The following is a 25,196-nucleotide window of genomic DNA, read 5'->3' as shown; positions in this document are numbered from 1 at the left end:
GAGTGGGGGCCCAGGCCCAGCTGGCTGCAGACCACAGCCTTGCACCTGCCCACACTGGGCTTTTGGAAAGAGGCTTGAACTGGGAATGAAGACCCCCGAGTGGTAGAAAATAAGAGGAGGAATAATAACAACCAACACTCAGAGTATCTAAAATAAGTCTGCTCTTCATCTAAAATCCAAACTCCCGCAGCACAACCAAGGCCCAGGCCAGCTCTCTGGTGTCTCCACCGTGTACTCTCTCCTGAACCTCTGTACGAGGGTCACACTACCCTTTCTGTGCCTGAAATACAATCCGCCCTTTCCAACTTCTGCACCTTTGCATATGCTGTTTCCACACCCTGGAAGGCCACCACTGCCCGCTGCCCCCATGGTCAGCTCCTCCCCCATCATTCAGATCCCACCTTAAATAGCATTTCTCTGGGGAGACTCTGAAATAGATCAGTTTGGCTCCTTCGAACAGCACTTGTCACAATTTATGATGATTGATTTTGTTTTCTTGTTTATAATCTGTTCCCCGCCCCCCACTGTCTGGAAGCCCCCAAGGCACAAGGACTGGGTCTATCTCATTCTCTGCTATGTCCCCTGCACCAAGAACAGTCCCCGGCACGTAGTAAGTGCTCAGTTTCCCGAACTTCTCGAGCTCCAGGCACTTAATCTTCCCCATCTATCTTATGAGGTTGTTTTTGTCCCCATTTTATGGAAGGAAGAGTGGAGGCTCAGAGAGGTTAGAAATTGGTTAAACGAAGACTAGAATCCGGGGCTAACCCGACTCCAAAATTCCTGCTTTTAATCCCACTCCACAGCCTCCTCCCAGCTCTACCAGCTGTCAGAGAAGTATAGGTCCCTTCTTCTTCTGGGCCTCTGCTTTCCCGTCTGTAAAATGACAACACAGAGCTTAACATCCCTGGTTCTTGTTACTCTCTCAGTCTAAGATCCTCACAGAGATGAGCAGGCCACCCAAGAGTCACCTGTCCTCTTCAAGCCACATATCACCACTGGCTGGGTTTCGGGGGCAGGAGTCTTGGGTTGGATTGTTGACAAGGATGAGGAAGAACTGGAGCTCCCATTCACAACTGGTGAAAATGCAAAATAGCAGGCCCTCTTTGCAAAACACTTGACATCCACATACCATATGAGCCAGCAATTTCACTCAAGAGAAATGAAAACAAATATCCACACAAAGACCTCTGTGTGATTGTTCACAGCAGCTTTATGTGTAACAGCCAAAAACTGGAAACAACCCAAATGTCCATCGACTGGTGAATGGACAAAATGTGATACGGTGGAATACTACTCAGCAGTGAAAAGGAATGAAATGCTGACACAGCAGCAACATGGGTGAGTCTTAAAATAATTGTGCTGAATGAAAGAAGCCAGACCCAGAAAACGTGCCCCGTACGATTCCGTCTATGTGAGAGTCTACAAAGGGCAAAAGTACAGTGACGGAACACAGATCATTGGTTACCTGGGCCCAAGGGATGGGGGAAGGGGCAACTGCAAAGGGCCATGGGGGTGAGGAAAATGTTCTGTATCACGACTGTGGTCACGGTAGCACAACTGTATACATTTGTCACAATTCATCAAATCATACACTTGAAATTGGCACATCTTCTTGTGTATAAGTTACACCTCTATAAAGTGACCAAGCAAGGGAAAAAGAGGAGTCTGAGTTTCAGTGCCGGCTCCACCCATTCCTTCCCTTGTTCAAGCCATTCCCTTGCCTTGAGTCTACTTGAGGACTGAGTCTGCACCTCTTGGAGGCCAGGCTCTCTCCAACCTGGCAAATAAAGCCCGGCTGGGGGCAGTTGTGACCTGGCTCAGCCCCTCGCTAGGGCTGCTCCTGGTACCCACCCGATAACCATTCAGCAGGCCCTGGCCCTTGATGAGGTTTGGGGTTCCCACTGTCCCTGCACTCCTTGTCCCCCTTCTGCAGTGGCCCTACTTCATCAGCCAAAAATTAGACTAGAGACACAGCTGGCAGTATAGTCCCAAGCCAGGGCCAGGGAGCACCTCCTCGGGACCTCCTGGCATCACTCACGGCCACCTTGTCCCCTGAGTATGGACACTCCCTCCCCCTGGACAGAACAGCCCAGCCCTGCCCAGAGGTGGTGCCAACAGGTAGCACAGCTCCAGGCCCGGAGAGCAGGAGAGTGCCCGATGCAGAGGCCTCCAAACCCACACTCGTACCTCCCTGCTTCCACGCCTAAGCACCCTCTTTCCTGCAGGGAGGTAGGAAGGGTGGGAGTACTAGGCCCGCCCAAATGGAGATCTGTGCAGGAGCATCGCTCTCCCCCTTCTCTTTGCGACACAGGTCCCATCTCACTCTGCAAGGGCCTCACGTGCACAGGTGGAGCCTCACGTGAACATGGCCAAACACCATCCGCAGGTCTGACAAGGGGCCACCCTCTGGTTATCGCTTAGACTTAGGGACACACACACCAAATGTGCATCTAACTACAGGAGGATGACCCAGGGAAGAAGCCCATGCAGCTCCTGGAAGCAAACTCAGGGCCATTCGTGCAGGGAATTGGGGGGCCTGGGTCCCAAAGCATAGTCCAGAGGAGGAGGTGTGGCTTCTGGGTGGACACGCCCCCTTGGCTTGCAGACTGCTTGCCCCGTGGAGATGGGCTGGGCCAGAGGAAAGCCAGATCCAGACCTTCTAAATCACAGGTCCTGGAGGGACTTCCCTAGCAGTCCAGGGGTTAGGACTCGGAGCTTTCACTGCTGGGGCCCGGGTTTGAACCCTGGTCAGGGAACTAAGGTCCCACAAGCTCTGTGGCACAGCCAGGAAAAAAAATACATGAAGCACAGGTCCTGGATAGCGGCCCCAGGTCTAAGAGTTAAGGGAAGCACTGGGGGGTGGTGTCTCTGGGGTCAGATCACAAGAGGTTTCAAATGCCAGCCTGAGGAGCTCGGCCTGCTCTTCTGAAGGACGTGAACATCCATTGATGAGTCTGGGGACACAGGAGACTCAAGAGGAGACCTGGATTTTGGAAAGATTCATTTAACACGTATCTGTGGATCATCTACTATGTGCCAGGGCCTCGACCAGGAGATAGGGAGATGCCATGACCCCAATGTGACTGTCAAGGAACCAGCCACACTGAAAGGGGAAGGAAAGGGTATTTGGTGGGAGAAGGGAGAAGGGAAAGAGTATTTGGTGGGAGAAGTCAAAGCTCACCATTGACTGAGCATCTGTTCTGGGCCAGGCTCAATACTGGGCATTTCACAGAAATGACCTTGGTTAATCCTCCCCAGAGCCTATGAGGGAGGTACTACTGCCCCCTTTTACAGAAGGGAAAAGTGAGGCTCCAAGTGAGTTGTCCAAAGTTACACACTCAGAAAGGGGTGGAGCTTGATTTGAAACTGTACTGACTCCAAACGCAGGGCTCTTTCTGCTTCCACAGAGAATGTAAGGCCTCCTACAGTGTCAATGGAGGTTAGAAGGTGGTAATATTGCATAGGAAAGGGAGCTGACTGGCCCTGAGCACCAGGAGCCCCACAGCCCAGCCAGCTAGAGTGATACCACCTGCCCTTTTTAGAAAGAATCAAAGCCTATGCAAAGCAGTTGACTCCAGTGGGGAACAGTTTCCCAGTTCCCCGTGATTTCATCACTCTCGCCTTCCTCTGGCACCTTCCCAATTGGATTTTCCATCCTCCACTCAGAAAAGCTAGAAGTGAGTGGGAGAAGGGAGATTCTGCCTCTCCAGAAAGCTTGGTTCTGTGTACTCTTTGGAGAGATTAAATATGCAACCAGCCAGGGAACACCCAAAAAGAAGGTTCCCCAAGATTTACTCAGGTAGAGACACTAGCCAAGGCATCAGGGAATCTTCTCCAAAGACCACAACTTGTGAGTGTGTGTCTGTGTGTATCTGTGTGTGTCTCTAGGTGTGTCTGTGTTTCTCTGTGCATCTTTCTCTATGTCTTTGTATCTCTGTGCATCTTTGTCTTTCTGTGTCTGTGTATCTGCATGCGTACGTGTGTCTGTCTCCGTGTGTCCGTGTGTGTCTGTGGCATATTTGTGTATGAGTACATGTAAATATGTATCTTAGTGTGTGTCTGTGTGTCTGTGTGTTTGTGTGGGTAGGTGACCATCTAATGGCACAAATAATCCACATCAGCCCTGGGCTCTAGTTCTGTCTATACAGCTCACTGGCTGTGAGATCCCTCACCAAGTCGCCTAATTCCTTGAGTCTCCTTCCTTGCCCTGCGAAATGGAGAGAGTAATCCTCTTGTCAGCTAAATTGTGGTGAGGATTGAATGAGGTACTAGGCGCATTATGCCAGTTACAAACTGATCGTAGGTTTTTATGTTATTAGGGTCTTTTTTTTCTCCTATTTCTTTCTGATACCACTTTCATTCCTCCATTCAACAGCTCTTTATTGAATCCTCATCAATGTGCCAGGCGCTCCAGTTTTAGGCACAAAATACCCTTTCTCAAAGGTTGTAGAAAAGGAACAGAAACCAGACTCAAATAGTCCTGGTTTCAGTTCTTATTTATTGATTCATTCAATGTTTTTTATGTCCCTTTCTATCTGTCTGACCTCAGGCAAGTCATCTTCCTCCTAAGTCTCCATTTCTTAATCTATAACCAGGACACGGAAATGATGCCCACCTTGTTTGGGCATTGGAAGGATGAATTGAAAACAACAGAGTAGAAAAGGCCTATTCCATAAACACTGCACAAATAGTAGCTATTACTCATGTGGGGAGGTGCACCTCCATTTAGGGTACAAAGCCATTCAACTCAGCTGGAGGAAATCCCAGGCTATCAATATCAATGATAAACACGGTGGTAGTTTGCAGGTGCCCAGCTGAATGACAGTATCCATCTCGTGGGAACTTAGCAGGTTCTTCCTGACTCCACACCCACCCTGGCCCAGAGGGTTCTGCTGTCTCTGGGCCTCTGAGTTCTTCCTTCCTTGAGACATTCTCCTCTTGGGTTGCTCCAAGTCCTCAGAGCATTCTCATTAATTAGCTTCTGGCCAACTTACACTCCAGAGAGCATCAGTGGCCTCTGCCACCAGCATGCAGTCCCTCCCCTCCTCCAGGTCCCCATCTCCAAACAGCTGTCCCCCCATCTGTCACCCTCAGGGGTAACCAACAACACATCTCCCCACAATGGAAACTCTTCAAGAACCTGGGTCATGCTTACCTTCCATGCTTACCTTCCAAAATGTTTTTGGTTTACCAGTTGCCCCAGCCTGGAATTCTACCTCCTACCCCTCTCCATAGGCCATACACACACACCAAAGTCTAGCAAAGAAGCAGCAGTTCAGGGTATATTCCAGCTCTACCTCTAATAACTACACATCTTGATGAGTTGCTTCACCTCTATTCCTTCATCTGTCAAATGGGGAGAAAAATGGTACATACCTCACAGAGGTTTTGTGAGAATTCAATTAGCATGTGTAAAGTGTTTAGAGTAGTGTCTGGCACATAGTCTGTGCTCAATAAATGTGAGTTTACTAGTTCATTTTGCAAGAGTCAAGTCAAGAAGGCTACCCTGGCCAGCAGATTTCTCTCTCTGAGCTATCGCTGACACTTGTGTGGGTATTGACTTTTTCCTAACTTCATCCATTTTGCAAGCATTCATTGAGTTCCTACAGGGAAAAATAAAGCAGGGCACTGGCCCCAGGGTTCTTCAACCCAATGGGGAGGACAAGGAAACAGATCATCAAAATCTGGGATAAAGAGCACAGGGATGGCAAAAGCACAGAGCAGCTGGAGAAGTCCAGGGGTCAGCTGGGTTTGGTCAAGAGAACTTCCTAGGTGAGCTGACCTAATAGAAGCTTAAAAGGTGAATAAGTGTGTGAGGTCAAGAAACGGAAATGGGGCTCCTCAGATAGACAAGGAACAGCAAAGGCCTGGCCCCTTGGATGAAATGCAGGTAATTCAGGGTGGCCTGAGCAGAAAGGGGTAGGATGAGGGGTTAGAGATGGGCTTGGAAGTAAACAGAGGCCAAGATCACAAAAGCCTTCCAATGCCCTGTTTAAAACCTAGGACTTCCAGGTATCCTGGACCAGAGCCTGCAACAGAAAAAGGACGATACTGGAAAAACTGGTGAAATCCAAATGAAGTCCATAATTTAGTTAATAGAGTTGTCCCAATGTTAATTTCTTGCATTTAACAAACATACCGTGGTTATATGAGATGTTAACATTGGAAGAAAATGAGTAAAGGATACACGGAAACTCTCTGTAATATCTTTACAACTCTCCTATAAATAGAAAATTATTTCAAAATAAAAAGTTTTTTTTTTTTAAAGCTAAGACTTTATCTTGGGAGTAATGGGGGAGCTGTTGAAGGGTTTATAACTGTGGAAGAACCAGGTCAGACTAATGTGCTATAAAGATTACTCTGGCCAAAGTGAGAGATTGGAGGAGGTAAGCCTAGACCCAGAAAGAGTCACAAATAATCCAGGAGGCTGTAGGGATGGAGAGAAGTGAACAGAGGTGAGAACTCATCAGAAGGTAGAGTTTAAGAAATTTGGTTCTGATTGGATGAGGAGGTTAAGGGAAGGGCCGAACCAAGGAAGATACTTGAGTTGCTGGTTTGAGCAATGTGATCACCAGGATTCTTGGATGGCAAGTGACAGAAACAGAATCACACCACGAGGGAAAATGGCAAATGTATTATCTACCCCCTTCACTCCTGCCCTGAAAACCAACTGAGGGGAAGTCAGAAGTGGAGCTGACTTCAGGAGTAGCTGGAACCTGGGCCTCAGGTGCTTCCCGGATGCCCTCTTCTTCTCAGTGTCTTGGTGCCACTCTCTATCCAACTACAAAGAGCTCAGGACTCTTATCTTTAAAGCCTTGTCACCATCTGGGAAAAGACATGTTCCCTACCAGCTCCAGTTAGAAAAATCCCAAGGAAGAGCTCTGATTGGTCAGGCTTGGTCACATGTCCATCTCTGCACTTGGTGTTGTGGCCTGAGGTCTGAGCGAATATGACTGGCCTAATCAGGATGTTTCCTGTCCCCACAGCAAGAATGGGTAGAATGCTGATGGGCTGGTCCCGTTAGAACTGAAATGGAAGAGGAACTATTATCCCAAGAAAGGGGAGCTGTTACCTAAGGAAATGGGGAAAGAAAAGTGGAACAGGCAGACAAAAGGATTAGGGGGTGCTGTCATTTCCAAGCGAGAGAGAATGCCCCTCAGGCCTTTCTCACTCTTTCCCTCTCTGCTCAGGGATTAAGAGCAGGAAGCTCTGTCCTTACTAGGAGGGAATGGGGGAAAGGAGGGGGAGATAACCAGAGCTTGTAAAGATGAAGATTGGGGGCGAGAGAGGTTAAGATGTTTCGGGGAGGATGTACAAGTCAGCTTAAATCATTCCCCCAGGAATACTTCCCACCATGGTGAAGCAAAAGATCATGGGCTCTCTCTGACGCTGACCAACCATGTGACCTTGGGCAGGTTACTAAAACTCTCTCCATCTTACTTTCCTCATCTGAAATACTGTGATATTACTATTACCTTGGGACTTTCCTGGTGATGCATTAGTTAAGAATCCGCCTGCCAATGTAGGGGATACAGGTTCGAGCCCTGGTCCGGGAAGATCCCACATGCCGCGGAGCAACTAAACCCATGCACCACAACTACTGAGCCTGCACTCTAGAGCCCGCAAGCCACAACTACTGAGCCTGCAAGCCACAACTACTGAAGCCCGTGCAACTAGAGCCTGTGTTCCTCAACAAGAGAAGCCACCGCAATAAGAGAAGCCACCACAATGAGAGGCCCATACGCCGCAACTAGAGAAAGCCAGCATGCAGCAATGAAGACCCAACACAGCCAAAAATAAATAAATAAATAACTTTATAGAAAATAATACTACCTCATGGAGTCTTGAGGAGATTTTAGTTCCATTTACTCAATTAGTTAATATACGTGCTACGCTTAACACAGTGCTTGGAACAAAATGAGCACTGGGTAAAGGATGATTGCTTGTAGTTCATCCGGTTTGGCTTGATTTGTGCAACTCTCTTGGGTTCTGAAAGAATAGATGGACAGTTGCATGGATATATGGACGGATACATAAATGGATGGACGATGGATAGATGGATTGTTACACAAATGGATGATTATAGAGATGCATGGATGCATGGATGCATCGATGATGTCTGCTTGTTGGATGGATGGATGGATGGATAGGTGTTGGATAGATAGGTGGGTGACGGATGGATGGTTGGATGCCTGTTTGCTTACTGAGTGGATGGAGAGGTAGTTGGATGAGATACTGAAATGTGTAATATATATTTTCTGTCCTCACTGAGCTCATAGTTCGGTGGAAAACAAAGACACAGAAATAGATTATTACAACGAGAGAGGCAGAAAATCCAGCGAGGGGAGGGCAAGGGGTGGGGGAAACCAGGAGTTAGCCTGTCAGGAGAGGAGAGATAATGGGGGTAGTTTCTGCCCTTAAGATACTCACAATCTTATTAAATAATTTGCCCCTTCAGATTCTTTTTCAAACTGAGCCAGGTATAAATAAATCTGCAAACAGGACAGTTAAAGATGTTCTTTAAAAAGCAGTGAGCTCGGGCTTCCCTGGTGGCGCAGTGGTTGAGAGTCCGCCTGCCGATGCAGGGGACGCGGGTTCGTGACTCGGTCCGGGAAGATCCCACATGCCGCGGAGCGGCTGGGCCCGTGAGCCATGGCCGCTGAGCCTGCGCGTCCGGAGCCTGTGCCCCGCAACGGGAGAGGCCACAAGTGAGAGGCCCGCGTACCGCAAAAGGAAAAAAAAAAAAAAAAAAAAAAAAGGCAGTGAGCTCAAATGTATAATAACTCCCAATTCAAAGCATCATTTTCTCCTGGGAACAACCTCAGAGTTAATTCCCCAAATTTGCCAGAACACACACATTTCTTTGTCCCTCCTGCTCGGCCTCACCTCCTCCCTGGGCCACCTATGCCACCACGATAGGAAAGTAAACACACAAAGCCACCTCCACCGTGCAAGCCCGCAGCTGCGTGTTACACGGTGAAGGCGGCCCCGTCATCGCAGTGAGAGCTCTGCCCAGCACCCACCCCTCCCGAACAGGCAATCAGAAACAGGGGCCAAATGTCCACAAGTCTGTGCGGTGTGTGCCTTCCTATTAGTGGTTTAGGTTTTAGGTTTAAAAGGGAAATAATTTATGGCAGGAAATTTGAAAAATACCCAACTAAGGGTCATCAAACGAGCCCCAGACTCGGTCCTGGCTGAAGCTTTGCCACTGGTCACTGTGCAACCCGGTGGGGGAGGGACACCTCAGGTCCCCATCTGTCAAACAAAAGGATCTGATGGGATGACTTCTGAGCTCTCAGGTCTCACCTTAGGCAACATATATTTCTTTTATTTGTAGGTTAAAGATGAGGGAATATCAAGAAATAGTTCAAAAGATCAAATGGCCTGAGGCAAGTCACTGCCCCTCTCTGAGCCCCTGTTTATCATCTGACAAGAGAAGGCCATCACCCAGCCTCTGGGCGGTGCTGTGAGGTTCCAGTGTGACGGTTTCTTTGAAGGTGTTGAACCGTAAAGCTCTACACTGGTGAATAAGGAGATGGCTTTCTGGTCATTCAGAGGGAGGGAGGGAGGAAGAGGCAGAAGTCGTGAGGCATCCACGTGGAGGAACGCCGCATCACACCAGTTCACCTGGAGGTCCGCTGCCCGTCTTTGGGTGGGGAACCGAGACCCGAAAAGCACAAGGACCCCTCCTGAGTCAGTGGGGGGTCCAGGGAGTAGAGCCAGGTCTCCGGCCGACCAGTATACTACTCATCACAGATCCATGCGCGGTCCGTCCTCTGGGGTCTCAGATCTCGGGGTAAGGCAAGATCAGGTTCCACATCTCTCCTCCCAGGAGCTTCCCCAGAGGCACGAACCACATGTGAGGCGGCGCAGGCGAAGACACCCACCCCGGTGGTGGTAACAACGGTGTTATATCAGCAGCTAGGGAGTGGGTGGCCGAGAGAGGTGCTGTTTTCTACCGTGATACACGCACGCAGGCAGGCTCGTGAAGGCTGCTCCTGCTGCTATCTTGGCTGTGGGCAAAATGGGGAGGGCAGAGGGGCTGAGGGGCGGTCCTTAAAGCTAGTGCCAAAGGTCCAGAGCCAACCCCACAGAAACGGGTGTTAACCACTTACTGCCCTTTGCTGGCTGCCTGTGATGGGCAAGGCTCCAGAGGATGGTTAGAAGCTGTGCTGAGGGGTCAGCTACCCTGTGTTCAAGTGCAAGTTCTGCTGCTCACTACCTATGCGGCTGCAAGCAGAGATTTCATCTCTTTACTCCAGTTTCCTTCTTTGTTCGAATAGTTTAATCGTGGGATCTCGTGCAAAGGGCTATTGAGAGGATGGCATGAGACAGTACAGGCAAAGGGCTGTCCCACATCTGACTCCTGCGAAACTGTCTCTAAGATGAAGATTTGGATGCAGGCGATTTGTCAGGGAAGGCTCTTGGGAAAGCAACTGTGAGGGGGTGCAGGAAGCAGGACTGGGCAAAGGGAGAAGATGACACGCTCTGCAGTTGCCTCAATCTGGAGCTTTGGGGCAGGGATCACCCTCTGAGTTCTCACACACTGAGGCCAGGGCACCGTGCTCCGGGAACAGGTATGACCGTGACTTGGGCTGAGGACAGTTCCAAGGAGGCACTCAGCAGTGAGCTTTCAGCCGGCAACACTCCTGGAAACTGGGAGATGAGTATCTTGGTCCTGAAGGGGAAACCTCAACTGTGCATTGCAACATCCACTAAAAGATTTTAGGACTCAATAAACATTATCCGTTAATATCATCGTCATCACCATCAATGTCATTATGACCACCACCATCATCATCATCTTGTTTAACCCTCCAAACCACCCTGGGAAGTGGATGCTATTAATATCATTTTACAAATAAGGAAACTGAGGCTCAGAGAAGTATAGTGACTTACTCAAGGATGCACAGCTTGTGCATGCAGAGCCAATATTGGGAAACCAGATTTGTCTGTGCTCATTCCAGGGCTCATGGCTCTTTACTCCAAGATGAAGTCTGTCCATCCCAATCACCCTTCCTTCCAGAGCTGGACAGATGGCCACCTACCTGCACCATGGGCTGCCAGATCCAGCACTGAGAGACCCCGTGATGGAGCCAAAGTCCGTCTCTCCAAAGCCTTTACCCACTGAAGCGCTAGATCCATGCTAAAGAAGTCTGGTTCCCTCTCACGTGTGTTTCAACCGTAACTGTCCGTTTCCAGGGTGAGAGAAGGGAGCCCCAGAGGGTGGGGCTTTGAAAGACCCGAGAGTCATAAATCCACCCCCGTGTCTTCTCATGCGCACATGAAATGTGCTTGGCTGGATTCCTTCCTGGAAACACGCTGCTGAGAGCCCCCCGCGGCCCCCGCAGCCCCCAGAGTGAAATCTGAACCCATGCTGCCCCACCTCCGCCCCCCTTCCCATCACACCAGCCTGCTTCTATCGCCCCACATACCCTGCTAGTTCTCACCCTGTGCCTCTGCTACCCCTTCCCTCTTCCTGATGCTCCCCTTACCCAGCTCTTCTCCTGCCTTCCTCCCATTCCCTCTTTGGGTCCCAGCTTAGATGTCAGCTTCCCCAGGAAGCCTGTGACCTCCAAAGCCCAGGTCAGGGGACTTTCCCCAGCACCTTGTGCTTGACCTTTCCCCACCATATTGACAGCCTTGTGAGGTCGGGGACTGTGTCTTGTTAACCACATGTAGCACAACATCGAGCATGTAGCCTGTGGTGAATAAATGGTGAATGATGAATGAATGATGGAGGAAGGAGGGTCACTTGGTAAGATTTACCTAGTTCCCTAGAGACGACCCAAGAAAGGAGAGAGCCCTCGCCCCAAAGTCTCAATACTCCAGTCTTGTCCTGGTCCCTCCTCCCTGCCCCATCACTCCCCAATCTGTCATCTAGGGAACCTCCCTGGACCCAACCCAGTGAGAACCAAACAGGCTCCCAGACAGGCATGTTGCAATTGTCCTAAAACCATAGCCACTAAGGTCCTTAAAAACTTGTTGAAGACAGATTAGGAAAGACCAGAGAGGGTATATGAGCTCCCCAAGATCACACAGCAAGCTAATAGCCCAACCTGACTGGCTGCTCCAGTCAACCCTCCCTCCCCGGACCCCAGGAAGGCCAAGCGGCTCTTTTTCACGGTCTTATTAGACCAGCAACCCTGCTGGCCACTCTCTCTACAGGCAGCAAGTGGAGGACACCTCTCTTCTCCCTATCCCAGAAAGTTCTCCCGAGCCAAGAGATTCTTCCCGGCTCTCCCTTCTCCTTCCTCGCCTTGTTTCTCTGGCCGCCAAGCTCTGCAGGGGAGGGGAGTGTGGGAGGTCCGCACCAGGGAGGTTGCAGGTTGGAAATAAATTCTAATCAAACACAGAATCATTCCATCTCCTCCCTCTGCTCCAAGGACAGCGTTTTTGCCCGTATTACTCATGTTCGGAGAGAAATCTTTTGAGGCTTCTCAGAGCCAGAGGGGAACTTGAAGGGTTGGGAGGATAAAAATCTTTTCTTTTTCCCCCCAGGCTAGTTCTTGCTTTTATTATCTTCTCTCTCTGCCTCTCATTAAGGCAGGGCTTTGATGAGATAGATTTCATCTGGCCCTTCTCTCCCCATCTTAAAGGTACAGGATGCTGTGGTGCTGACAGCTGCCTGGAGCCCAAAGGCAGAGACCCGCCAAGGTTGGGGAGGATGAGATGGGGGTGGGGGCAGCCCTGCACGTGGCAGGAAGGAGAGAGGAGGGGAAACAGGGGACGGATCCTCATGGCCATTGAGGGCAGGGGCCACGAGCAAGGAACACACTAGCGAAAGGACAGCCTTTCTCAGAGGCAAAGACCAAAGGAGCTCAGGATAATGACTCTGTTATTCCTGAGGACGTTAATGCCTCTCTACCCTTCATCAAAAACCCACTCCATCCTACCTCCATCCCCAAATTAGACCCAGAATCTAAATCTAACTACCTCTCTCCTCACAGCTAGCACCCCGGTTCTGGCTGTCATCGTCTCTTTCTTCCTTCCTTTCTTTCTTTTTCTTTCTTTCTTCCTTTCTTTCTTTCTTTCTTTTTTCCTTTCCTTTCTTTCTTTCTTTGTCTCTTTCTCTCTTTCTTTCTTTCCTTCTTCCTTCCTTCCTTCCTTTCTTTTCTTTCTTTCTTTTTTCCTTCCTTTCTTTCTTTCTCTCTCTTTCTTTCTTTCCTTCTTTCTTTCTTCTTCCTTCCTTCCTTTCTTTTCTTTCTTTCTTTCTTTCTTTTGCAGTTGGTGTAAATACTTTCTTGTTAAATATTTCTTTTTTATTAACTTTTATTGGAGTATAGTTGCTTTACAATGTTGTGTTAGTTTCTGCTGTACAGCAAAGTGAATCAACTATACATATACATATATCCCCTCTTTTTGGCATTTCCTTCCCATTTAGGTCACCACAGAGCATTGAGTAGAGTTCCCCGTGCTATACAGTAGGTTCTCATTAGTTATCTATTTTATATATAGTAGTGTATCTATGCATCATCTCCTCTTTAGAGCACTGTAGTATCACCCCCCATCTGCCCCCCACTCGCGGTCTTTCCCACCCCACCCCCCAAAGCCCCTCTTCCATCCAGCAGCATGAGTGAGCGTTCAAGAGCTGAAACCATGCCACATTACTGCCCTGCTTAAACCTCTTCCCACAGAGACCAGAATCAGATCCAGCATGGCCTGCAAGGCTCTGCCCACTATGGCTCCTCTCGGCTCATCTCAAACTCTCCCCTCATCTCCAGCCCCAGCTGCCCTGTCCTTCTCCCTGTCCCTGGAACGTGCCAAGCTCTCTCCCCCAGGTCCTGTCACAAATGCCACCTCCTCAGAGGGGCTTTCCCCACCCACCGGAGTGAAGAAACCCTGCCCCTGTCGTCTCTACCACATCGTCCCCCTTCATCTCTGGGCTAGCTTTGCGCTGTGTCCGTGGAACTCAGCGCGACTGAGTTGACATGACCTCTCCCAAAATTCCCTCCCCTGGATGGTGCGGGGGTGCTGTGGGGAGCAAGAGACATCCTGCACGGGATTTGGAAGGCAAGAGTGAAGCGCCAGCAGCTGTATGTTTACATCACGGTCTGAAGGTCGGGGCCCGGTACACCCTTGTCCCTGATCTACAGCCCACCTTGTTGGCAAAGAGAGGCCCTTGATCCTGCAGCCCCTCCGGCTCCCCCGATCGCCACTTTCAACTGCTCCGAGTCGTGGAACAAGTATGTGTGCAGCTCCACGGTGAAGGGGGCCACCTCATCCGGGAGGTCTCCCCGGCATCCAGGTGGGAGGTGGGGGAGACAGATGTGGGTTCCAGTCTGTCCTTGCTCACCTTCCCGACTGCCAGCCTGGCCGACCCCCAGGCTGGACCCCAGAAGCAGAGGAGCAGCCCACACAGATGGCCCCGCACGTTCCCACTTGACTAAGGTCTAACCCCTATTATAAAGCCTTATTCTGTACCATTAGTAAGGATGCTGCTGCTCTGATTTAAGCCCGATGGCTATTATCTCCGTTTTATCTCATCGGCTCTGAAAGCTGGTTGAGTTCTGATAGGGTCACTGTCTTTCTCACCACCCTAGAGGGGAAGAGCCTTGAAGGCTAGGGTCCTGTCCACTTTCTCACAGCTGTCCTCCATTATGTGGAACAGAATCTGGCACATAACAGGTGCTTGGTAGTTACCGAGGGATGGACTAGCTGCCATTAGCTGGCAGGACTTGGTGAATGGCACAAAGGCACCGTTGACATAAAAAAGGTGACCGGCCAACACTGTGTCCACACCGAGTATATGCACAGCACTAAGGAGACTCCCCCCTACCTCCAACTGCATCCCACCAAAAGCTGTCCCGCACCCCAAGAGCACCCCCTCCCTCTCACTGCCCACCTCCTCCAAAGAATGGCCCAGGTGCCCCACGGCCCCGCCCCATCTCTTCTAGCTCCCAGCTTCCTACGTCCTGGTCACAGAGGTGACCATACGCAAGGCCATGAATGCCCAGGTACCACCAGGCGCTGGATCTCCTCTGACGCTATCACCACCGCCATTTCCTCAAGCTCTCATCCCATCTCTCAGAACGGGCCTCTTCTGGCCTCCCAGACTTTTCAAGGGACTATTCCCAGGGCTCTCTCTTCTGTCCCCTGCTCTCTTCTCCTCTTCCCCCACCCTTCTCCCTATACATCCCCCAGCACCCAGCCCAGTAACACCCACCCCCATCATCTGACCCACTGCCTCCAAGATCACAATCTCAAATCTGTATTTGCAGCGACTCTCCTGATCATCACCCCATTTCCCATGGTCTGCCAAAGGTCTGACATATTGACACAGTATTCAAACCCAGAAGCATCAGGTGGGTGTGTCCAAGTGCAAATTTATGCTTTTTATTGTACTATCAAGTATCAGTCCCAAGCCACACCATTGACCCTAACCCTACTGAGTATTGGGAACAGACCCTTAGGAAGGGGGGAGGAATGTCTAAAACCACTCATCAGATGCATCCAAGCTCAGTGCCATCCCTGTCATCCATGACACCCTATCTCATGTGCAGGGCTCAGCACACGGTAGGACTTAATAGACATGCACTGAATGAATGTATAAATGGATTAGCACATGGGGGGCAAGGCCTCTACAAGGGATCTCACTCCAAGAGGACTGTCTTTTTTTTTTTTTTTTTTTTTGCAGTACGCGGGCCTCTCACTGCTGTGGCCTCTCCCGTGGCGGAGCACAGGCTCCGGACGCGCAGGCTCAGCGGCCATGGCTCACGGGCTCAGCCGCTCTGTGACATGTGGGATCTTCCCGGACCGGGTCACGAACCCGTGTCCCCTGCATCGGCAGGCGGACTCTCAACCACTGCGCCACCAGGGAAGCCCCCAGGACTGTCCTTTTTGCTAATGCAAAACCCGAGGAAAGGGGACTTCCCTGGTGGCACAGTGGTTAAGAATCCGCCTGCCAATGCAGGGTAAGCAGGTTCGAGCCCTGGTCCGGGAAGATCCCACAGGCCACGGAGCAACTAAGCCCATGCACCACAACTACTGAGCCCGCGAGCCACAACTACTGAGCCCGTGTACCGCAGCTACTGAAGCCCACGTTCCCAAGAGCCAGTGCTCAGCAGCAAGAGAAGCCACCGCAATAAGAAGCCCGCACACCGCAACGAAGAGTAGCCTCCTCTTGCCGCAACTAGAGAAAGCCCACACGCAGCAATGAAGACCCAACACAGCCAAAAATAAAGAAAGAAATTTATTTTAAAAAAAACAAAACCCCGAGGAAAAGGAAGTTACTCAGTTTTCCCATGTATATAGGAGGTATACATGTTATTAAACTCTTGTTTGTTTTCCTCTGTTTTAAGAAAAATAAGGAACGGGCTTGGACTACTTTGTGGGAAGCCAAAGTAAGGAATACAGAGATGCAGGGATGGATGACATGAATCCCCAAGGGAGAAAGTAAGGGAGGGCACCCAGCAGTGGTGACTGAGGCCCTGGGGATATTGAGTGGGTGAAATCTTCACCCTCAGCTTGTAAAACTTCCTGCAAGGCCTTGTGTAATTAGACCCAGGGGAGGATGACAAGATACCAGCCAGTCTTAGTCCACTCTGGTGATACCACCCCCCAGGACACCACGTCACAGCCAGCCCGGGACGCAGCCCCCGAGATCCTGGTCCAGTAGGAATGCTCCCTGCATGTCCAGCCCCTCTGCCGGGGGACACGTGCAAGGCACTAGAAGCTCCTGGATGACTCTCACACTAAGAGGTGGTTGACGGTTTGCAACACCCGATCGTCCAGGTAGGTATTACTGTCTCCATTTAACAGATTAGGAAACTGAGGCTCAGAGATGTCAAATGACTTACCCAAGAGCTAGCAAGAGGTTTTATGAGATTTGAACTCAGGTCTGTCTGACTAGGACCTCCTCCTCCTTACTCCAACATGCTATTTTTGGAAGAAAGCTGAAATCTAAACCCAGTTGAAATTCACAATAAAGACCCACATGAGATGTTCAATCATGGAGTCAATGCTCACATTCAGTGCTCAAAACACATGATAATTACACACAGTTGGTGCTGAAAAATGCACAATGTTCACAATAGGTGTTTCACAGTGCACAGCAAATGCACACACTAGATCACGATGGTGATGACAAATGGTTCCAGGGAGGGTGTCGCTGGAACATGGTAACACCCATTGGCCCATTTACACAAGCTTAGCAACCTAATTAGTTGTCATCCAGCAAGATTCAGGGCTCTGGGGACAGGTGCCTTTGACAGGTAGTGGGTAGGGATAGAGGAGTCAGGGGAGAGTGGAGAACAGGGCCAAGAAAGGCAGCAGAGTAGGTAATAGGGGCCGGGGGTGGGGCAAGGGTCAGGGTGCCAGGGAGGAGGAGGCATGCCACGGACCATGCCGAGGTTTACAGGTCACCTTTGCCAATGATTCCACCACTGCTCAGAGGAATCCCAGTGGTGATGGTAGCTGCAGCAATGGTGTCCAATGCACAGCCTCCCCCCGAGGCTCCAGCTGGGTGTCAGAATTCTCCTCTCTGCACTCACAGAACCTTGAACTTGCCCTGTCACCTCAGGGTCTGGTCATCTCTCTGCCTCCCAGACCACAAGCAGATTTAAAACCCTGACGCTAGGATCTAATTATTTATCCACCATTAGATAGCTTCACAATGGATGCAGGGATGGTTGGATGGATGGATAGATGGACAGATGGACTGTTGGATAGATGCGTATTGGATAGATGGATGGATGGATGGATGAAAAATAGGGGGATGGGGATGTGGGAGCTGGCAAGATGTTGCAATGATGGTTATGATCACATAAACCCTTATCCCAAGAAGGCTCAGGAGAAAAACTAAATCAAGGTCTAGCATAGACCCCCTAGGTCAGGGACCACCATCCCAAAAGCCTAGAACTCATGCAATTCTTAGTAGAAGAAACTAAAAGGACCTATGGGCCTTTACTCCTTAAAGGTAAAGACCATCATTTTGCACCCCCTCTCCCCACCAGGACACACAACAGTGCCTAGGAGAGAGTCACGCACATTCAGCCAGACCTAACAAAATTCCAATTGAATTTGATGAGGAGTAATTATTGAAAACCTACTGTGTGCTCAGCAGAGTCATTTGCTGACCAGCTGGCCTCCCCCCTACACCCCACGGCAGGCTGCCGGCCTGGCCAGCCGCCTGACGGAGCCGGGATCAGCTTACACAGCAGCTGGCGTTTCCTTCACTGTGAATGCCCTTGTCTCGCTGGATAGAGGGAGAGTGTGGTGATGACAGGGGTGGTCAAAATGATTTAATGTCATCTCTGATGCACCCTGCCTGGGGAATTCTCATTGTCATCAGGTGGTGACAGCTTATGGTTGTGGGTATTTAAACAGCTCAGCTCTTTGTTGCAATGGGCATCATATAAAATTATTAAACAAGCAGATGAGAGACAAAGGGTCAGCCTAATCTGTCTGGGGAAAGATTACCTGGGAGTTGCTGACCCAGGCAGAAGAAAAATGTTGACTTGTGTGTGTTCTCAGGGCACCCCAGATGTTAGTTATGGAGGTGACTCCCTGTGGTCCCCCCTCCTGAGTCCAAAAGGAAAGTATTACTGAGTCTGTCTCCCCACTATTGTGGTTTGGGGGAAAATAGCTTATCCTCTCATGATAATAAAAGTAATACATCCCCACTGTAAATATTTAGAGAATACGTTTTAGGGAATATTTAGGGAAGAGGAAGAAAAGAAAGTAAAAATCATCCAGTAACCTCATCCCTGCAAAAAACACTGTTGACCTTTTCTTCCATCTTTTTATTTTTTCTTATATATATTTTCCATAGCTGAGATGATAATACTAATTAATAAGGATAACTAAATCTTCACAGGGAACTCTACTCAATACTCTGTTTTGGTTTATATGGGAAAAGAATCTTAAAAAAAAAAAGAGTGGATATATGTATATGTAAAACTGATTCACTCTGCTATATACCTGAAACTAACACAACATTGTAAATCAACTATACTCCAATAAAAATTTAAAAGCAGACTAACAAAATCTTAATATATGCTAGGCATTGTTTTAAGTGCTTTACATCTATTAACTCATTTTATCCTCCCAACAGCTCTAAGGGGTAGGACTATTATTATGCCTATTTTACAGATGAGGAAACTGAGGCACAGAGAGGTTAGGTTGCCTGAGTTTGCAGGACTAAGGGGCAGAGCTGGGATTCAAACCATTCCTCAACACTGTTCTCCCACCGTAGGTCCAATTTATCTTCTCCTTTTTGCCTTGAGCATTATGACATACGTGCTTTCCCATGTCAAGGCACGAACCACAGAAATATTATTTTTAATAGTTGCTAAATATTCCAAGTCGATGGACTCCAGTTTACTTAGTCATTCCCGTATTTTGGATACCTTTTTCCTGAATTTTCGGGGCTCTATACCATCCCCAGCACAGTGGTGAACGAACTTTCACAAAAGAAAGCCACTGCCTCCTACTCCTTCCCTTCCAGAGAATAAGTTTACACCCACCCAGCCCATCACCACCACACAAAGCTGGCCCCAGCTCCTCACCAGGACTTGAAAGCAACAACTTCTAGCCCCCAACTCTCCACCCCCTCCCCTGAGGTGGAAAGCTTGGAATCAGAACTCTGAGCCAAATATATTACACCCTGGACTAAATATATTACATTTCCACACTTGCCTTGGGCAAGACAGTGTGGGCAGCGCACCTGTCCCACCAGCCACCTGTGTAACACACCTAATCTCTTCCAGCCTCATTTTCCTCCTTGTAAAACGGAAATTCCGGGTGGAACCCTGCCTACCGCAAATGACAAGTTCTCTGTGAGGATCAGATGGCATAACTGCCATAAAAAGGCTTTTGAAACTGAAAAAGAGCTCTGCATATGCAAGAGATTGTTATTATTACAACATTAATTCGACAATGTTCCCTGAGGAGCTGCTACGTGCCAGGAATTCGTGTGAAGCCCTGGGGATATGGAGACCAACAAGACAGCCCCAGAGCCACCCAAGAGGGAAACACAGTCCCATGGAGGAGGACTGACCAGCTGTGACACTCAGTGGGGTGACTGCTTGGACAGACAGAAAGCATCAGGGCTGCAGGAGCCTAAGTCAGGGAACTAATTCAGGTGGAAGGGCCTCAGGGAAGGCTTCCTGGAAGAGGTAACAACTCAGCTGAAACCTGGAGGATGAGTAGGATTTGGCAAGATGAAAAGGGGTGGGAGGCTGAGAGAACAGCATATGCAAAAGTGAGGAGACATAAAAAGTATGACATTCTGGAAAGAACAGCGTGGCCAGGGCGTAGCGGGTTTATGGAGAAGTGGAAGGACAGGAGGCTTGCAGGGTAGACCACACCCCCATCTGCTCTTTTAACAGCCATTGATCCATTGGCTGTTTAGGGAATGAGGAGGGGGTTGCACAACCCACTCCCAGGAAGCAGCATCACCCACTTTACAGGCTAAGGGCAGCGCAGAATCAGGGGACGGGACCCAGGGAGACGATTGGGAAGGGCCGTTCTTCATCGAGCAGTACAGGGCAGTGTTTACAGGCCTCCTCCCAAGACTCTGCCCACCCTTGCCCCACCCCCCTGCTTCCTCAACTACTGGCTCCACCCCCCAGGGCTACCCCAAAGCTCAAACTTGATGGATCCCCAGGAAGTTCAGGGAAAGAACCTACTAGGCGCTGGGTATTCATTGTTATCGCCTTTACATCTTTCCAGCAATCCTCTGAGACCTGGATTCATGGTCCCATTTCACAGATGAAGATCAGAAAAGGAAAGTAATAAGCCCGAGGCCCCCTGTGGAATGAATGTGTGTTTAGGGTTCAAGTTGATATAGGTATCAGAGAGGCGGAGCTTAAAGCCTCTCCCCTGTCGCCTCTGGACAAGTAAGTTACCACTTCTCTGCACCTGTCCCACACACGGGTGAGGATAGTGCGGCTACCTCTGTGGGCTGCTCTGAGGCCTGGCTGAGATGTGCACCTTGAGCAAGGACCCTGCAGACGGCACAGCCACTCGGAGATTATCTAGCACCGTGTCTGACTCTCCCAGAGCCCTGCAGGTACTCACCCTCCTGAGGTCCGGACTAGGGTCAGATTAAACTGGAAATCTCTCCACATTCACCAGGAGAGCAGACAAATCCAATCCCAGGCACTAGACACATTCTCATGCAGACCGAGCTCCAGGTTTGGTCAAAGTCCAAGATGCCAGTCCTTTCCTGCTCAGCTGGGGCTCTAGGGAGACCCCGATGCTCTTGCCCTCTGGGCGTCTCAGAAATGCCCCACACAAGCTCCCTTCCTGCCAGCGGAGGAGCCAGGCTTCAGTGAAAGAGCCAGCCACCAGCGGCCCAGAGAAGAAGCTGCTCAGCGGCTTTCCTGAGGCCTCGGCCTGAAGACAGGGGAGTAAAGGTCCTGCTGTGTTTCTCCAAACAAGATCCTCAACCTTTCTGTACCCCAGTGTCTTCACAATTGCAGGAGGTTCGTGAAGGGTTTATGTATTTCCTGCTCAACATTTATTTAGACACCGTTCTAGATCCTGGAGAGCTAGCAGAAAACAAGACAGGCATTGTCCTCAGAGAGACATGTCCTTCCATCCTCTGTTTCCCCGGCTGTTCAATGGAGGTTATAATAGTGCCTACCTCGTGGAGGTGTTGTGAGGATTAAATAAATGAATATCTGTAAAGAGCTTAGTACAGGGCCTGGCACTTAAGAAGTGGCCCTGGAAAAGTTTATTGTTAGTAGTAGTATTTCTCGTCACCGGGTTATAAGGATTGGAAGATGTTATTATGTTATTGTTATATCTGTAACGTGCTTAGGGTATGACCAGCACACAGTACACATGAAAAAGATGACAGCTGTTACCTCAAACGTTAGCCAATATTCTCAGCCCATTTTAGGGAGGAGGAAACTGAGGCATGAGAACATAAGTGTCCTGCCCCAAATCTTACTTTGGTTCGTCCTAAAGGCTCTTAAACACATTCTAAACCGGGATTTCTCAACTTCGGCACGTTTAGGACTCGCTAAATCTGGGCACCATAAGATGTTTAGCAGCATCCTCGTCCCCTACCGACTAGATGCCACTTGCTCTACCCTCCTCCCCATGTTGTCACCATCACAAAGGCCTCCAAACATTGCCAAATGTCCCCTGGAGGGCAAAATTGCTCCCCTACCCCGTGAGAAGCACTGTTCTAAACAGACCCTTGAGCTCACACTTCGAGAACCCCCAGGATCTGACCCAAAGCCCCCTCCTCCTCCAACCCTGCGCCAACACGAATGCCCTGTTCCAACCACCGTCCCCGAGGACCTGCCCTTTCTCAAGCAAACCCCAAACCTGCCAGCCTCCGTCTCTCTGCTCCTGGTCTCTCCCACCCACACCCCAACCCCATCCAAGGCCCAGCTGAAGTCCCACCTGCTCCCTGAAGGGTCTCTCAGCGCCCCAGAGCTCGCTGTTCTGTGCCCGGCCCTCCAACTCCTCCCACATAAATAGTCATGAACTCGTCTGTCCTTGCCTGCTACCTGTCCCCTACCCCCACCCGACTCCAGACAGAAGCAACTGGAGGGCAGGGGCTGTGCCTGACTCCTCTGTGTGACCCCAGAACCCCAGCTCAGGGCCAGGCACACGGGGCTGGCTCATTGCTCTGTGCATAGGGCACGTCACAGATGTGACTGTGGCACAAGACTGGCCCTCAGGCTAAGGAGGCATCACGGCATCCCGCTTAAGAGTGGGTAAGAGTTAAGAGCTGTTTCCACTTCTGGCTCCTTCCTGATTGTGGACGGGTTATTCAAATCCTACAGGCCTCAGCTTCTTCATATGTGAAATGGGGATAATATATGGTGTTCCTGATTGGCAGGATTGCTGGGAGAATTAAACAAATACTCCTGACCCAATCCAGGGTTCCCTCTGGTTTACAGACAACGATGTCCAGGTGAGGCCTTGAGGAGGTGGGATCGTGCCCCAAGTTCCCCTGAGGCCTGACAGTCGAGCTCCTTGGATCGGGAGGAAGAGGGGCTGCTGCAAACCAGGATGTGAAAAAGCCGCGCGGACAGGGAGGGCGGAGGCAGGCGGGAGGCCGCCAGACACAGTAAATAATTCACGCAGATGAACTGGAGATAAGTGCGGCTTCGTGGGGGATTGAGTTCAGGTCGGAGGAGGCTCAGAGGGCTGCAGGGGACTTGTGGTCTCCCCTGCCTGAGAGGGGAGAATTACTGGGGCTCCGTCTGCCAGGAAAACGCGGCCCCGGGTGCTAGCTCGGGCCACTCCCTGCCAGGGGGGGGAGCTCCCCGGAACTGCCCCTCGGGGCAACCAGCCTCGGCTGGCCGCCTCCGCCCAGCCGTCCCCATGGCAACCTCCTGGCCTGGTCCAGGGTTCACCGCCAACCGGATCCTCAGCCTCCCCTCCCCCACGGGAGAATGGGCGGTTTAGGCTCAGAACCCTGCGTGCGCCCTTTGCGCTGCCAGAAGCGGTAAAAAGTCGTGCTGCCCGACCCTCTCCTTATATTGCCGCAGTTGAAACCAGGAACTCTTGGGATCATCCTCCCTGGGCTCAGTCCCAGCTCCATGACTTTCTAGCTGTGCCACCTTGGGCAGGTGACTTCACTGCTCTGTGCCTCGGTTTCTCTTATCTGGAAAATGGGAACAATAATAACAGTAACTCCCTCCTAGTTACTATGAAAATTAAATGCATCAAATGCAAAGAGTGTAGAGCAGTTACTGGCCTCGAGCGAGCCCCTTGTAAATATTATTTTTCAAATTGGGAAAAGGAACCCCAGAGGGGCAAAATACCTGCGCACAGCGACCATCCCACAGTGTGTTCCTGGCGCATTGGGGATTGGAAAGCAGTCACCAATCTTTTCCAAGACACCCTCTGTGGATGCCGACAGCATGCTATTGGGGTTCCCCAAGTGTTTCGTAAGCTTCCTGTGGGTCCACCCCTGCCTTCTCAACCTCTTGAAGCCTCACTGTCATCAAATGGTCTTTGACCAGGCAGTGAGGCCTCTGAAAGCCAGAGGAGGCCTTGCTTTCCCCAGCCCTGTCTCCCCAGTGCCAAGCATAATACCCGGACCACCCCCACGCAGGGCTGTTGAATCCCTGAATTAATAGGGATTTAATTAGTTAATTCCCTCTACCCAAACACCCTCCCAGCCCACCCTCTTTAAGCCCTTAGCCACGGGCCCTCTATCTTACCAGACATCCCTTTCCCTGACAACTTTGTGTCCTCTCTGCCTGACGCCACCTGCCCAGCCCCCATCGCTACTGTTAGGATTTCCCAAGTCCTCCTCCTCCCTCCAGCCTGGCCTCCCCAACCCCCTTTCCCCTCTAGTGACCCTTTGTCCTCAAACAGCTGTTTATGGGTCAAGGACCTTCCTCCCAGCGCGAGTGGGTGTGTGCTGGCGAGTGGGTGTGTGCTGCCCGGGGTTAAGGGCGAACCTTCCAGTGTGAAGGGTAACAAGATCAACCCAAGTCCTCACCTCAGAGGGGGAGGGTGGGATGGGGGTGGGGGCCCAGGGCCGGCAAGGTGGGGCTGTCTTTCTGGGCCTCTTGGTTTCTCTGGAGAAGCGAGTGGGGCCCGTGGACACAGGCTCTCCATCCCCCCGGGGCCACCCCACAAGCTCCAGCCCAGCTGCCAGGTTTCCCTGGATACAGCCCGGTCGCGGAGGATTTATTTTTGCATATGGTTTGGGAGAATCTCTGTTTCTGGAATAATGACAACCTTTTTTTTCCCCTCCTCCTTCCCTCCAATAGGCAGATTTTATAAACCAGAGCAGCTGCCTGAAGGTTTCCAAGAGCAAATTCTGCACAGTTTCTAATCAGGGTGACAGTTCCCCCTCCACAGGAAGTTGCTTTTATTAATTTTGTTTAATCTTTTTTTTTTTTTTTTTTTGTAAGGCTCCATCTATCGGTCATCAGGCAGCACCCTGGGCCCTGTGGGCATTTTTGTTTTTCCCTGGTTTGCCTCGAACTCATGATTACATCTAAACCACAGCGGGCTTGCCCAACAGAGGGGCAAAGGTGACCGGCTGAAAAGTGCGTCACCCACATCACCTGGGCAGAAAAGTCCCAATAATTTATGGAGACACTCCCCCCTCAAGGAGGGGGAATATATCTTCCCACCCCTTAAGTGGGCTGTAATGAGTTCCTTCCAAGGAGGACAGTATGGAAACCAGAAGGAAACGAATAACTTTGCCCTGGAGAAACCTGACAAAGGCTACCTCAACCAAGTGAGCAAGGTCAACATCAACAGTGATC

This window comes from Kogia breviceps, chromosome 1, assembly GCF_026419965.1.
Source record: "Kogia breviceps isolate mKogBre1 chromosome 1, mKogBre1 haplotype 1, whole genome shotgun sequence".
Lineage (NCBI taxonomy): Eukaryota > Metazoa > Chordata > Mammalia > Artiodactyla > Physeteridae > Kogia > Kogia breviceps.
Note: the sequence above shows the minus strand (reverse complement) of the source record.